Genomic DNA, 12,610 nt, shown 5'->3' with positions numbered 1-12,610 from the left:
CCATCTTCAGAGCTTTGTCTCCATCCCAGGGCTAAGAAAATGGCTGTGAACGGTAAAAAACAAAAAAACAATCCTGTCCCCTGTGAACCAAACTTTTCAAAGCAAGGCTACACCCCTGCTGTGACTCAAGTAAGGACGGCCGTGTTCCTTCACGTCTGCGTGGACACGCAGTTTTGCTTCTGTTCCGCTAGACAGGAGACGGTGTTTTTATTGTGGGATTTCTTTTGACCAGCGCACGTCCATTTTCCCTCCTTTCCCTCCCTTTTCCCAGGCCATTCGCTCCCCACACATACACCATTCGGCCTATGTTTAGCAGCCCACTCCCCGCTCAGAGTGATGATTAGGAGAAAGGCATTTGGATCTCACCCACGCAACACAGGAAACTACAAGTCTCCTGCTGGCCGGGGGAAGTCCCTCCACGTGTCGAAACACATGGGTGAAGTGGAACTGCTCACATGTCCTCCACAGTGCTACAAAAATACATACATGACATGTGCTCATCCCACATAAATGGTCATGTATCTGAGCTGCGATTTGTTGCTTTCTTGTGAATGAACAGAGGCTTGGACAATGGCATTGGAGTTTCCAGAACCTTCTCCCACACACAAAAGCCGTCAAGCTGTGCATTAGTGGCTCACCCCGTGTAATGCTAGCTACTTAGGAGGCTTCCCTGTAGGAGATCACAGTTTTAAGCTAGCCTAGGCAAAAAATCCACAAGACTCTACCTCCAAAACAATAAGCAAAATGCCAGCCAGGTGCTGGTGGCTCACACCTATAATCCTAGCTATTCAGGAGGCTGAGATCTGAGGATCGTGGTTCAAAGCCAGCCTGGGCAGGAAACTCTGTGAGACTCTTATTTCCAATAAACCACTAGAAAACCACAAGTGGCGCTGTGGCTCAAGTGGTAGAATGCTCGCTTTGAGCTGAAGAGCACAGGTACAGTGCCCAAGCCCAGAGTTCAAGCCCCACGACTGACAAGAAAGCAAAATGCCAAGCTGGAAGCATAGCTCAAGTAATACAGCACCAGCCACACGAGCAAATCCAGTCAGCACAGGAACCTGGATTCAAAGCACAATACCAGCATACACACACACACACACACACACACACACACACACACACACGCAGAGGAAAGGAGGGAAGGAGAAAGGGAGAGAGAAGGTAGGAACTCCATTGCCATTTTTCCCACCACTCTTAAGTTCACTGATGTAAGTCCCTAAGAAATCCATTTTAAAATGCAAATACACCAGGGAAGTTTCAGATCTTATGGATTTGAACCTAACACAGAGGCATGGAAGACAGAAACACACGAAAAAGAACATGAAAGAGGCTCATAGGAAAACTTGGTTTATGTATGGATTTTTCTCTATGTTTTAATCTAAACCTTGGATACATCATGCTTCTATCAACTCATAGAAATATAAAAGGTAGTTTTCCTTTTTATTATAAATGATGAGGAACCCTCAGGTCAAACCTTGCCTTCATCCTTAAAGTTCTCCCCAGAGATCCACCTGTTCACAGGGTAACCTCCACAAAAATCATCCCTAATTAAACACTGAAAATGAGAGTAAATAAGTTGCAGCCATGGAACGTGAGTGGTGACGCATAGCGTTCACCTGCACTCTTCTTCCTGTTTGAAAACTGCAGCTCTAAAAAAGATTTGGAAAAAAAACAAGTCCCAAGAGACAGTGCCTTTGATAGTCCAATTAGGGTGTACTTGGCTTTTTGACTGAAATGCATGTTAGCCATCAGTGAAGAACAACTCACGGGGGGCGGGACCGGGCTGCCTGCGATAGAAGGACATCTTGGAAATGGTCTCAGTGACGGGTTTTCGCCTCGATAGATGATTAGAGGCCGAGACATCAATCACCACCAGCACTGCACTGCAGACTCTCCAACTCTCATTCCACTTGCAGAGAAAACGCCTTTCCATCATTTCACCAGAGCCTGTGCTCACCAAGCCGGGGTTGGGTCCGCCAGCTCCAAACACTCCAGCTTGTGGGTTACAGGACAAAGCCCCCAGCATGCCTTTCACAGCTGGTGAAATGTCAGGGGGCAAAGCACCTGGGCGCTAGCTCTGTGCTGACCTTCCGCTGTCTGAATCCAGCCTGCTCCACACAACCACCCTCTCTGGGCTCATCCCGGCCTCTCGGAGTAGCACCACCCCGGGCATAGCTCGTTTATTTCATCTGAGATTTTTTTTTCCACATCTACGGACGTAGCGATGGTTCCTGCGTTCCACGGGACCTGTGTGAGAGCCGGCTTTAGGCTAAGAGTCCGGGGGCAAGGCTAGTTGACTGGCTGATGCTTCGGTTTGAACCCGAGGCTTTGCGCTCACTGGGCAAGTGCTCCACCACTTGAGCTGCACCCCCGGCCTTTTGGCTTTGAGTTATTCTTCCGATAAGGGCCTCGCGCATTTTTACCCTTAGACAACGATCCTTCCACCTGTCTCCCACGTGGCTTGCGTTACAGGCACGTGCCACCGCTACATCCAAGCTGTTCATCAGAAAGGGCCTGGCAAAATTGTTGCTTCACCAGGCCCAAAGAAACATAGGTCCAATGGTTTCCCTTATTTGTAATATCTAGTATATGTATGAGTCAAGCGGAAAAGGTCAGATAATGTGATGTCAGGAAAATGAACCCTTAGATGTGTATTTTAAGGTTTTTTTCTTTCATGCATGTGTTTCTAACGCATTTATAAGATTATCTCTTTGTTGCTTTGTATGTCCCTCCCCCACAGTATAACCCCTGCTTTCACTATATTTGATGTCAGTATAACTTGTGGAGGAGATGGGGAAAAACCAGTTGTTTAAGGATACAGGTGGACCTGTTGCAACAATGAGAAGTACAAGTTGTCATGTCCAAAACGAGCTTTACAACGTCGGTGCAGGGGGGGGGAGAAGGGGGGGGAGGAGAAGGATTGGGATTGGAGGGGGGGAGGCTGGGAAGGGATGTGAAGGGTAAACACAGGAGGAGGCTGCAATGCTTGGTAAGAAATGTACGCATTATCCTGCCCATGTAATTGTAACTCCTCTGTACAGTATGTTCACAAATAAAATTAAATTAAATTTAAAAAAAAATTGTTGCTTCAGTCGGCCTCAAACAGAGATCTTCCCAATCTCTACCTCTCACACCCTGGGATTACAGGCCTCCATCTGTCACTCTCCCTCCCTCTTTTCTCTCTTCTTTCCTCCTTTCCTCCCTCCCTCCTTCTCTCCCTCCCCCGCTAGGATTCAGTGCGTTGGTGTCTCATTATGTTGCCCAGCCTGGCCTTAATCCTCCTGCCTCAGCCTCCAGGGGGGCAAGTACCCCAGACCAGACAGCTGAAATTAATTAAATTCAGGTATTCCTTGCACAAAATCCTACCTGCTCTTATAAGCGCAGTTACGGAGAAGATATACAATTATGATATCCCACTAACACACTGTGTATGTGTGTCTGTTTCTCTCTCATAACCTCATTCTCTCTCTCTCTCTCTCTCTCTCTCTCTCACACACACACACACACACACACACACAATTCCACCCAAACAACTATTACAGCAGAAGAACAGAGGCAACAGAAAACCTCAGTGGAGGGACCAGGAACACGGAATAAGAGAAGCCCACAAAGAGGTAGGTAAGCGGGATCTGTGGCGAGTGTCGGGAGACCCAGGAACGGGCCCAGGCTTATAGCTGCAGCTGGGTGCAGAGGCTAAGGGTCTGGGGCACTCACTATACTTTTTTCCACTACTCAGTGATAGACTTGCACAGGTCCACATTGTGACTCCTCCGGAACGCGTCCAGGATGGAAGAGCACAGGGCTCTGACGCGAGTGAGCCAGCCAGGCGTCAAAGGAGATGCTCACCGCCACCACATCAGCATCGCCGGTCTGAGGGTGACCTGAGCCGCCCCTATAGGGGCTCCACATTGTCCCCAGAGGGGGCGCCCCCTTGCTGCTCCCATCTGGCAGAGCCAGCAGTAATGCTGTGTGGGCAGGATGGCATCACACCGGCTTCAGGACACCTTCCATGTTCTGCTTTCCCTCAATCTTCCCCCAACAGCCATCCACTGGGCTGCTTTAACACCTGAGAACCATGGACACATCCGAGTCAAGCTATACATGGCTTGTAGCCAGGGGGTGGCCCATCCCCTCCCCCCGCCACTGGCCCGCGGGCCTGCACTGTGAAGGAGGGGCGGGCTCGGGCATGACCGCCCTTCGTCCTGTCCACTGCCTTTTCTGAGGAGCAGAGGAAGGTTTGGGAATCATTTTGCCCTGAGGCAAGCAGCCAGGGGACCCCGTGCGCTCCTAAGACCACCTTTGGGCAGGGGCGCTAAACTCAGCCACCACAGGCGGAGAGACGAGACCTGTGCCCTGAGCGCTCTGCCTCGCGGAGCGTGAGGCTTTCTTCCAGGAGGGATGTATCGTGAGCATGTTGGAAACCGTGATGAATTCCCACCTCCAGCGTGCAGAAGCCTTGCACAGAGAGGAAGAACAAGCTCGTCTTCCTACAGCCCATTCCAGCCCTGGGACAGAAGGGACGGCCCTCAGAAGGGACGGCAGGTACAGCGTCCTTCAGACCTTTCCATCTCCGCCCCCATTAAAATGTACAACTAGATTCCACCCATCACAGAGTGGCACCGGAGGATTGCAATTTCATCCAGCATGATTTTTATTAGCCTTGCGATTTCTTAATGGGCTCCCCTGAGGGCTGGCTGGGGCGACCCCGCACACCCTGCCAGATTTGCTACAGGCAGTGCAATAAACGCGGCATCTGGCCCAAGACAATTATCACAGCGGACCAGGGTGCAGAAGGAGGAGGGAAAGGTGACCGGGCCACCGCTCAGGGCAGCGAGGCCAGCGGGAGGAAGCAGCACCTTCCCGGATCTCATCAGCGTCGCCGCTCCTGACATCTCATTATGCACCAGAGGGGAAGTGGACAGGTACGGGGCTCGCCAACTTTTCCTCCTATTACTTCCACAGAATGCCATGAAGCTGGGAGCTAATTAAGTCCTGTGGGACAATCAGTGTCTCCTTTTGGGGCTAGGTTAAATTACATTATGTACGGACGCAAAAGAGAAAAAGAAAGTCCCTGGACTTTTCCTTGTTAATAGAGTAAGTTAGGAAAACGATGATCCCGAGCTGGAAGGTGAAGTTGATGGCTTCCTCCACACACCGCGCACCCAAGGAAATCAAAAACCTCCCGGGACCTCGGGGCGCAGGGGACGTCTGCAGCTACTTTCGGGAGTTCCCGCCTCCACTGTGAGAGGAAGCTGTCGGGATGGTCACAGGCCCCCCTGGCTGAGGGGGGGGGGGGGGTGATTTGCTCCGCAGGCTAGAGAGGCCAAGGTGTGCATAGCCTCACACGTGGGCAAAATGGGGTAACAGCACGGCCACACAGGAAAGGCTGAAGCTGAGGCTGAGAGGAAAAGCCTGGGAGACCAGGCCGGGTGGGAAACGGAGGCAGCCAGGGACCTGTGGAGGCCCCGTCCCAAATCTCCCCAGAGCAGTCCCCAGAAGGCAAAAGAACAGAAGCAGATAACAGCCTAACACTGAGATCCAACAGAGCAAAGCCGCCTCCCGCCAAGCTCTCTGGCCTGAAGCCAGGACCCCACGCCTACAAACCTACTCCCCAACCCCACCCCTACAAACCTACTCCCCAACCCCACCCCTACAAACCTACTCCCCAACCCCACCCCTACAAACCTACTCCCCAACCCCACCCCTACAAACCTACTCCCCAACCCCCAACCCCACCCCTACAAACCTACTCCCCAACCCCACCCCTACAAACCTACTCCCCAACCCCACCCCTACAAACCTACTCCCCAACCCCACCCCTACAAACCTACTGCCCAACCCCACCCCTACAAACCTACTGCCACCAAACCTACTCACTTCCCTGATTTTTTCTTTAGTTGCCTAGAGAGCGATTGAGCAAAAGGGCTCACTGTGCTGTTTCAATATGCACAGGATGTAGTTTAGTCAAATTCACTTCTCTCCTTCTTCCTCTCACCTTTGTAGCTGTTTTTGGTGGTTTTCTGACAGACAGACATATTCAGCATATATGCTGTGATTATATATATTAGTATAATGTTACTGTGTGTATATATACTAAATAACATATATATGTATAACGTAGAACTTCTATAATGCAGAATGCTAACTCGCAGTCATTGTCTACAGAATTCGCACTGGGAAATGCTGATCACTCACAGCAGGATTTTTCCCACGCAAGTGCCTCCCCGTGCACAGGTGGTTACAGAACAGACTCTTCCAAACTCACACTGTTCATCACCTAGCACAGACGCACACACGGCACGCGTGTGCCCAGTAAAATCACCCCTCACACCTGGGAGACTACTCATGGCTGCTGGCTGCGTTTAGTTCTCTATCAGACTTCAGGAAGGTGATTTTTGACCATGCTTTTTTTTTCTTCTTGCAAAATGTACCTGTGAAAAAGTGAGATTTTTTCCCCTCCCATAACTAATAAAACATACTGAAATGTGACGATCATATATTACAGTATTCACACTTGGATAGAAAGAACTTTGGTGTAATCTTTCTGCATCGTAGATCCAGAAACTAAAATGTAGGGTTGTTCAAGCTCCTTCAACAAGTCAGTCAGCAAACCAACAAGAAAACCCCTTTCCGAGGGCTGGGAAGGTGGCTCAGTGGTAGAGTGCTTGCCTTGCATGCATGAGGCCCTGGGTTTGATTCCTCAGCACCACATAAGTAGAAAAAGCCGGAAGTGTCACTGTGGGTCAAGTGGTAGAGCGCTAGCCTTGAGCTGAAGAGCTGAAGGACACTGCCGGAAAAAAAAGAAAAGAAAATCCCTTCCCGCCTTCCCTAGAACTCAGCTCTTCTGTACTGTGCAGAGAACTTCCTGTGGGTCCCTTCCACTCCCAGTGTGATCCCTGCCTGTCCCCAGGGTAAAGTTCCATCTCCCAAAGGCTCCAAAAGAAATCCCACCATTTGGGGCTGGGAATGTGGCTTAGTGGTAGAGTGCTCACCTGGCATGCATGAAGCCCTGGGTTCAATCCTTCAGGGCCACACTAACAGAAAAAGTCAGAAGTGGTGCTGTGGATCAAGTGGTAGAACACTCGCCTTGAGCAAAAAAAGTTTAAGGGATAGTGCCCAGGCCCTGAATTCAAGCCCCAGGACTGGCAAATACATAAACAAACAAACAAACAAACAAACTCCCTCTGTACAGTATCAGGTTTCACTTAGGGAATTCCACATGGCATTTATTTAGACCAAGATGGTGCCAATTGATGAAACTGAACATTGGAAGAAAAGAACTGCGCCACGTCCCAGCCTGCCATGAGTGGAGTTACTGTAACAGGCTCTGACCTGTACACTTCCCAGCGAGGGCAGAAAGCAGGACTCAAGGTCAGATTCAATGTCCACCCACCTGAAATGACCCAAACTCCCATATCATGATACAATAATTCCCCTATGCCAGATAATAACTAAATTTTTAAAACTCTTGGCCAAAATAACACAAAGAGTTATCAAAAGCACAGTCTCGTTCACTGCTGAACATGGCTTGGTAGAGAGGAATGGGCGATATTCCCAACTCATTCAGTGCTGAGCACCGAGAGGCACAATGGCTTGCTCAGATACATGAAAGACTACATTCAGGTTAAATGTGTCCTAAAGTTCCTCTTTTCAAAAGAAATGGAAAGAAAAAAAACCAAGATGAAGACACACACAGGAGCTGAGATTTAAGTAAGTGGCAAGGCCTTTCTCACGGTGGATAAAAGCAACATATAACCTGTTCAGGATGCTCACCAAGGTATCATTTCCTCTCAATGCACACTGAACACACAAAAATGAGACGTGGCACATTTAGAGACACTCCGAGAACGTGACATTCCGAGTGCTCGGGGCTCCGCTGTGTGCTTCTTCTTCACCCCTGTGTTATGGCAATTAACAGATGTAGTCACACTACAAAGATCCTCCCAAATTATACAACAGGTAGACAAATCAACCTCCATTCTAGCTTCACCCTCGCACTCAAGCTCCTACTTAGGAGCCGATACCACGTGTGCTGGACATTCCGATTCTTCCTACCATGACATTCTGTATACGCTGCCCGCCTTGCTCCAGCAGCTGGCCAGCGGGGCCCACTAACTGCTTGAAAGGTGAGTGCAATGCCATTCAGTCACAGATGGGCACTTCTGGAATTAGAAGCCAACTCCCAGGAGTCCTTGCTGTCCCCTACGTGTCTCTGCTCCTGCCTCATTATGCTAAGGACAGAAAACCCTTTCAGAAGTGAAACGTCTGCATTCCCACTCCCTCTCCCTCTGCGGCAGACAACGTGTGCCGCAGAACCCTCATCACACACACGGGACTCGATGTTTGCTGAGGTCAGTCAGGTCAGCCGGAGACCCCCGGTGTTCCTGCATCTTATGTCCCGGATCTACCCACCATTCCACAGCACCTGTGTGCAGACACACAGCCCTGAGGGAGGGCCAATGAGAACAGAGGGAGAGAGAAAGGAGAGGAGAAGCAAGGGGAGGCAGAGGGAAGAGAGGAAAGAAAAAGGGAAAAGAAAAAGCAAAGGTAAAGAGAAAAGAGAAGAAAAATCAAAAGGAAGGGAAGTGAGATAAAATGCAGTAAAACAAAATGAAATAAAAACTTTGGTTTTTTTAATAACAGAAGAAAATTGATTAGAGAGTAGAAAGTATTTACAAAGTATCTCCTGAACATCTACAAACACAACAGATAAAAAGGGTAAAAAAAAGTCACATCGCTGGATTATTGGAATTCTTTGGGAGAATCTCACACAAAAATAGGAAATATATGAAGCAGCGATTTGTCTGAAAACTCCAGTACAGACCTTGGCCTTCCTCTACCCACTCCTCCCACGGAAGTCCAACACCAACCTCGCCTCCATGAGCCTTACGATATAAGATACCCCATGGAGGTCCGGGAAGATGGCTCTGTGGTAGAGTGCTTGCCTCACATGCATGAGGCTCTGGGTTCGATTCCTCAGCACCACATACACAGAAAATGCCGGAAGTGGTACTGTGGCTCACGTGGTAGAACTCTAGCCTTGAGCTGAAGAGCTGAGGGACAGCGCCCAGGCCCAGAGTTCAAGCCCCATGACCAACAACCACAAAAAAGACATCCCAATGGCTTCACCATTTAAGTGTATGAAAAGATAAATTCCACAAGATGAGTACAAAAAAGTACTGCGGGGCCTCCCAAGAGAAAAAAAAACCCTTTATTTTAAGGAAATAAAAACCTTCTTGAGGAAGAAATATATTGAAAAGCCCCAAAGAACTTAAAAACGTAAATATATTGCAAAAACGGCAATGATTTAACAAGCTACAGGTTCCTCTGAGAGCCATTTTGTAGTTACTGGAAGAAAGAAGAGATGGAGACCTGTGGCATCTTAGACCTTAGCAAATGAAGGAGGTGAAAATGAACGGCCCCTGCTTTAATCGAGGTTCACTGGGCTCAGGAACACTCTCTAGCATGAGTAACAGCAAGCGTGGGCAGGAGGGGAGAGCTGGCCAACCACAACCACCCGCATCGTTCTTGTGATTTCTATCAGCTCTAGGCACCTCCTGGACGCTGATCTACTTATTCCACACACGACCCTTCATTTCCCCTCACGGTTACTGACCCCCCAAGATCTAGTGTGGCCGAGAACCCCCCTCGTCTCGGGACACACCTCCTCAACCTCTCTCCTGGCCCAGCGCTATCTCAAGAGCAGTGCTGGAGAGAGCCTTGGTCCAGAGACCCTTTCTTTCATATGTGATCTTTCTAGAAAGCCACCGGGCCGCCACAGCTCTGTGGTCAGACTTGAAGTCAGGCAAATCCAAGCCCCCCAAATTCGCTTCTCTTATTTCAAGGTAATTTTGTTTGTATCACAGAAGTTCCTGACTGTTCAAAACATAGTAATCCTGAAAAGTTTTTAAACATCCAGAGGTGTTTTATTGGAATTACCTGGAGTCTAAATATTCATTTGGGGGCGCTCACATTTTAATACTGTTGAGAATATCCGCAATGATCCTCTTCATGTTTCTTCGGATGTGGATTCATTAAACTCCGATATCAGGCGCCCTGCACCCATCTTCCTTCCCACCCATCTTAGAAAACCTAAGGAAGTCGCTTTGATGCGTCTGCCTCCTGTGGTTTGCCAATCAAATCCCCCCCCCACCTACCAGAGGCAGACCATGCAGGATCCCTTTGCTCCTGCAATGCCCCTGGGAGTCATCGGTCACCTCAGATCACAGTCTGACCCAGACTCTCCCTTCCAAACCCGGCACTCCCCAGTCCATACCCGAGTGCCTCCCCCCACTACCCCGACCCTGGGCCTTTCTTTCCCCAGGCCCCCAGGAGTCCCTCCTTGTGCACCGCTTCCTCCAAAAATACCTTTTCCCTGCGTATCTTGCATCTCCCGCTCTCGGTGGCATAAACACCGCCAGGAGGGCAGCAGGGCGAGTCCCGCGCCATAAGACAAGTGAGCTTGAGTCCTGCGCTACATCACAGCCGTCCACAGACATTCCCGGTGCGTCCACATCCTGATGGCTCCAAGAGCATCTCGCAGGGATTGATACACACACACATAGACACACACACCCACACACCACACACACGCACACATGCACACGCACGCGTACACACACGCACGCACGTGCACACACACGCACACACACACACACACACACACACACACACACGGCACGGAGCTGCCTGGGTTCCAGTGCCCCACACGGGAGCCACATGAGGTTCACCAAATCCCCTCCTCAGGCGTCTCTGCAGACTCCTCTCTGCAAGGCGGTGCCCCACGCCCTCCGCCGCCCGCCTGACGCCGGGGATCCTCTTGTGAACCCGGCCGGCCTCCGCCTGGCCTGGCCCTGCACCCAGCCCTTCCCGGCATGTGTGTCCTGGCCTCCCTCGCAGCCCCGGAGCAGGGTTAGAACTCAGCAGAGGCGCGCCACGGTATTTCAGAGGAAGTAAAGCCACGGAGTCTCCTGCCCCCCCACCCCCCAAAATAATCTCAAAATTAGACTTGGAGATGATGAAAAACTAAATGAAATCACAGCCATGAGCAGATTCCCTCAAAGCAGCACGTCGTCCAGAGGAAGGCAGTGCCCCGTGCCCCAGCCTGACCACCAATGACGGGGGCCGCGGACCACCACTGACCCTAGACAGTCCCCTGCACGGCCGGCCCTGCCGCGCTGCCCGACTCCTATCACACAACTACTGATAGCACTCCCACTTCCCAGGTGAGAAGACTGAGCTCAGATACTTCCCTGCTGGGCCAGCCTGCCTCCCCTGCCTCCCCTCCCCTGCCTCCCCTCCCCTCCCTTCCCCTGCCTCCCCTCTCCTGCCTCCCCTCCCCTCCCCTGCCTCCCCTGCCTCCCCTGCTTCCCCTCCCCTGCCTCCCCTGCCTCCCCTGCTTCCCCTCCCCTGCCTCCCCTGCCTCCCCTGCTTCCCCTCCCCTGCCTCCCCTGCCTCCCCTGCTTCCCCTCCCCTGCCTCCCCTGCCTCCCCTGCTTCCCCTCCCCTGCCTCCCCTGCCTCCCCTGCTTCCCCTCCCCTGCCTCCCCTGCCTCCCCTCCCCTCCCCTGCCTCCCCTGCCTCCCCTGCCTCCCCTCCCCTGCCTCCCCTCCCCTCCCCTGCCTCCCCTCCCTCCCCTGCCTCCCCTGCCTCCCCTGCCTCCCCTGCCTCCCCTCCCCTCCCCTGCCTCCCCTGCCTCCCCTCCCCTCCCCTGCCTCCCCTGCCTCCCCTCCCCTCCCCTGCCTCCCCTGCCTCCCCTGCCTCCCCTCCCCTGCCTCCCCTCCCCTCCCCTGCCTCCCCTCCCCTGCCTCCCCTGCCTCCCCTGCCTCCCCTCCCCTCCCCTCCCCTGCCTCCCCTGCCTCCCCTCCCCTCCCCTGCCTCCCCTGCCTCCCCTCCCCTGCCTCCCCTCCCCTGCCTCCCCTCCCCTGCCTCCCCTCCCCTCCCCTGCCTCCCCTCCCCTGCCTCCCCTCCCCTGCCTTCCCTTGCCTCCCCTCCCCTGCCTCCCCTCCCCTGCCTCTCCTGCCTCTCCTGCCTGCCTCTCCTGCCCTTGCCCAGCACTTTCTCACAAAAGTGCCCCAGGACTAGGCTCTTAGCCATCCCAACAGAATCTGAGACCCAGAGAGGTTTCAGGCCTACTAAGGGGTCCCCAGATTTCACACCTGACTCCAGAGAAAGAGGGCAAGAGGCACAGAGGGAAGCAGAGGCTGCAGTTCCAGAAATGAACTCCTGTCAGCGGTGAATGGAAAGAAGAGACAGCCAGCCTGGGCTACGGACCAGAGGCTGAGAAGGCTGAGGGAGTGAGATATCCCCCGACACACACACACACACACACACACACACACACACACACACACACACACACACACACACACACACACACACACACACACACACACACACACACACACACACACACACACACACACACACACACACACACACACACACACACACACACCCCTATCCTGGGATAGGAAGGCAACAGGGAAGAGTGTAGAAAGGGCAGGGTAAAAGAAAACATGTGTTATCACATATACCAGCACCAGCCAAATCATCATGCAAAAGCACAGATGACAAATCTGAGCAATATAGCTTCGCACTGGGACATTTGGA

The 12,610-nt window shown here is 52.0% G+C and overlaps 1 protein-coding gene across 1 annotated transcript in view; it reads right to left on the bottom strand.

Moving 5' to 3' along the window:
* Pkhd1 (PKHD1 ciliary IPT domain containing fibrocystin/polyductin) overlaps positions 1–12,610 on the bottom strand; it is a 287,931-nt gene that overhangs the window by 218,242 nt on the left and 57,079 nt on the right.

Source organism: Dipodomys merriami, unplaced genomic scaffold (assembly GCF_024711535.1).
Source record: "Dipodomys merriami isolate MVZ:Mamm:240054 unplaced genomic scaffold, mDipMer1.0.p SCAF_122, whole genome shotgun sequence".
Taxonomy (NCBI): domain Eukaryota; kingdom Metazoa; phylum Chordata; class Mammalia; order Rodentia; family Heteromyidae; genus Dipodomys; species Dipodomys merriami.
The sequence above is the reverse complement of the archived record's forward strand: the minus strand, read 5'-3'. Positions and strand labels throughout refer to the sequence as shown.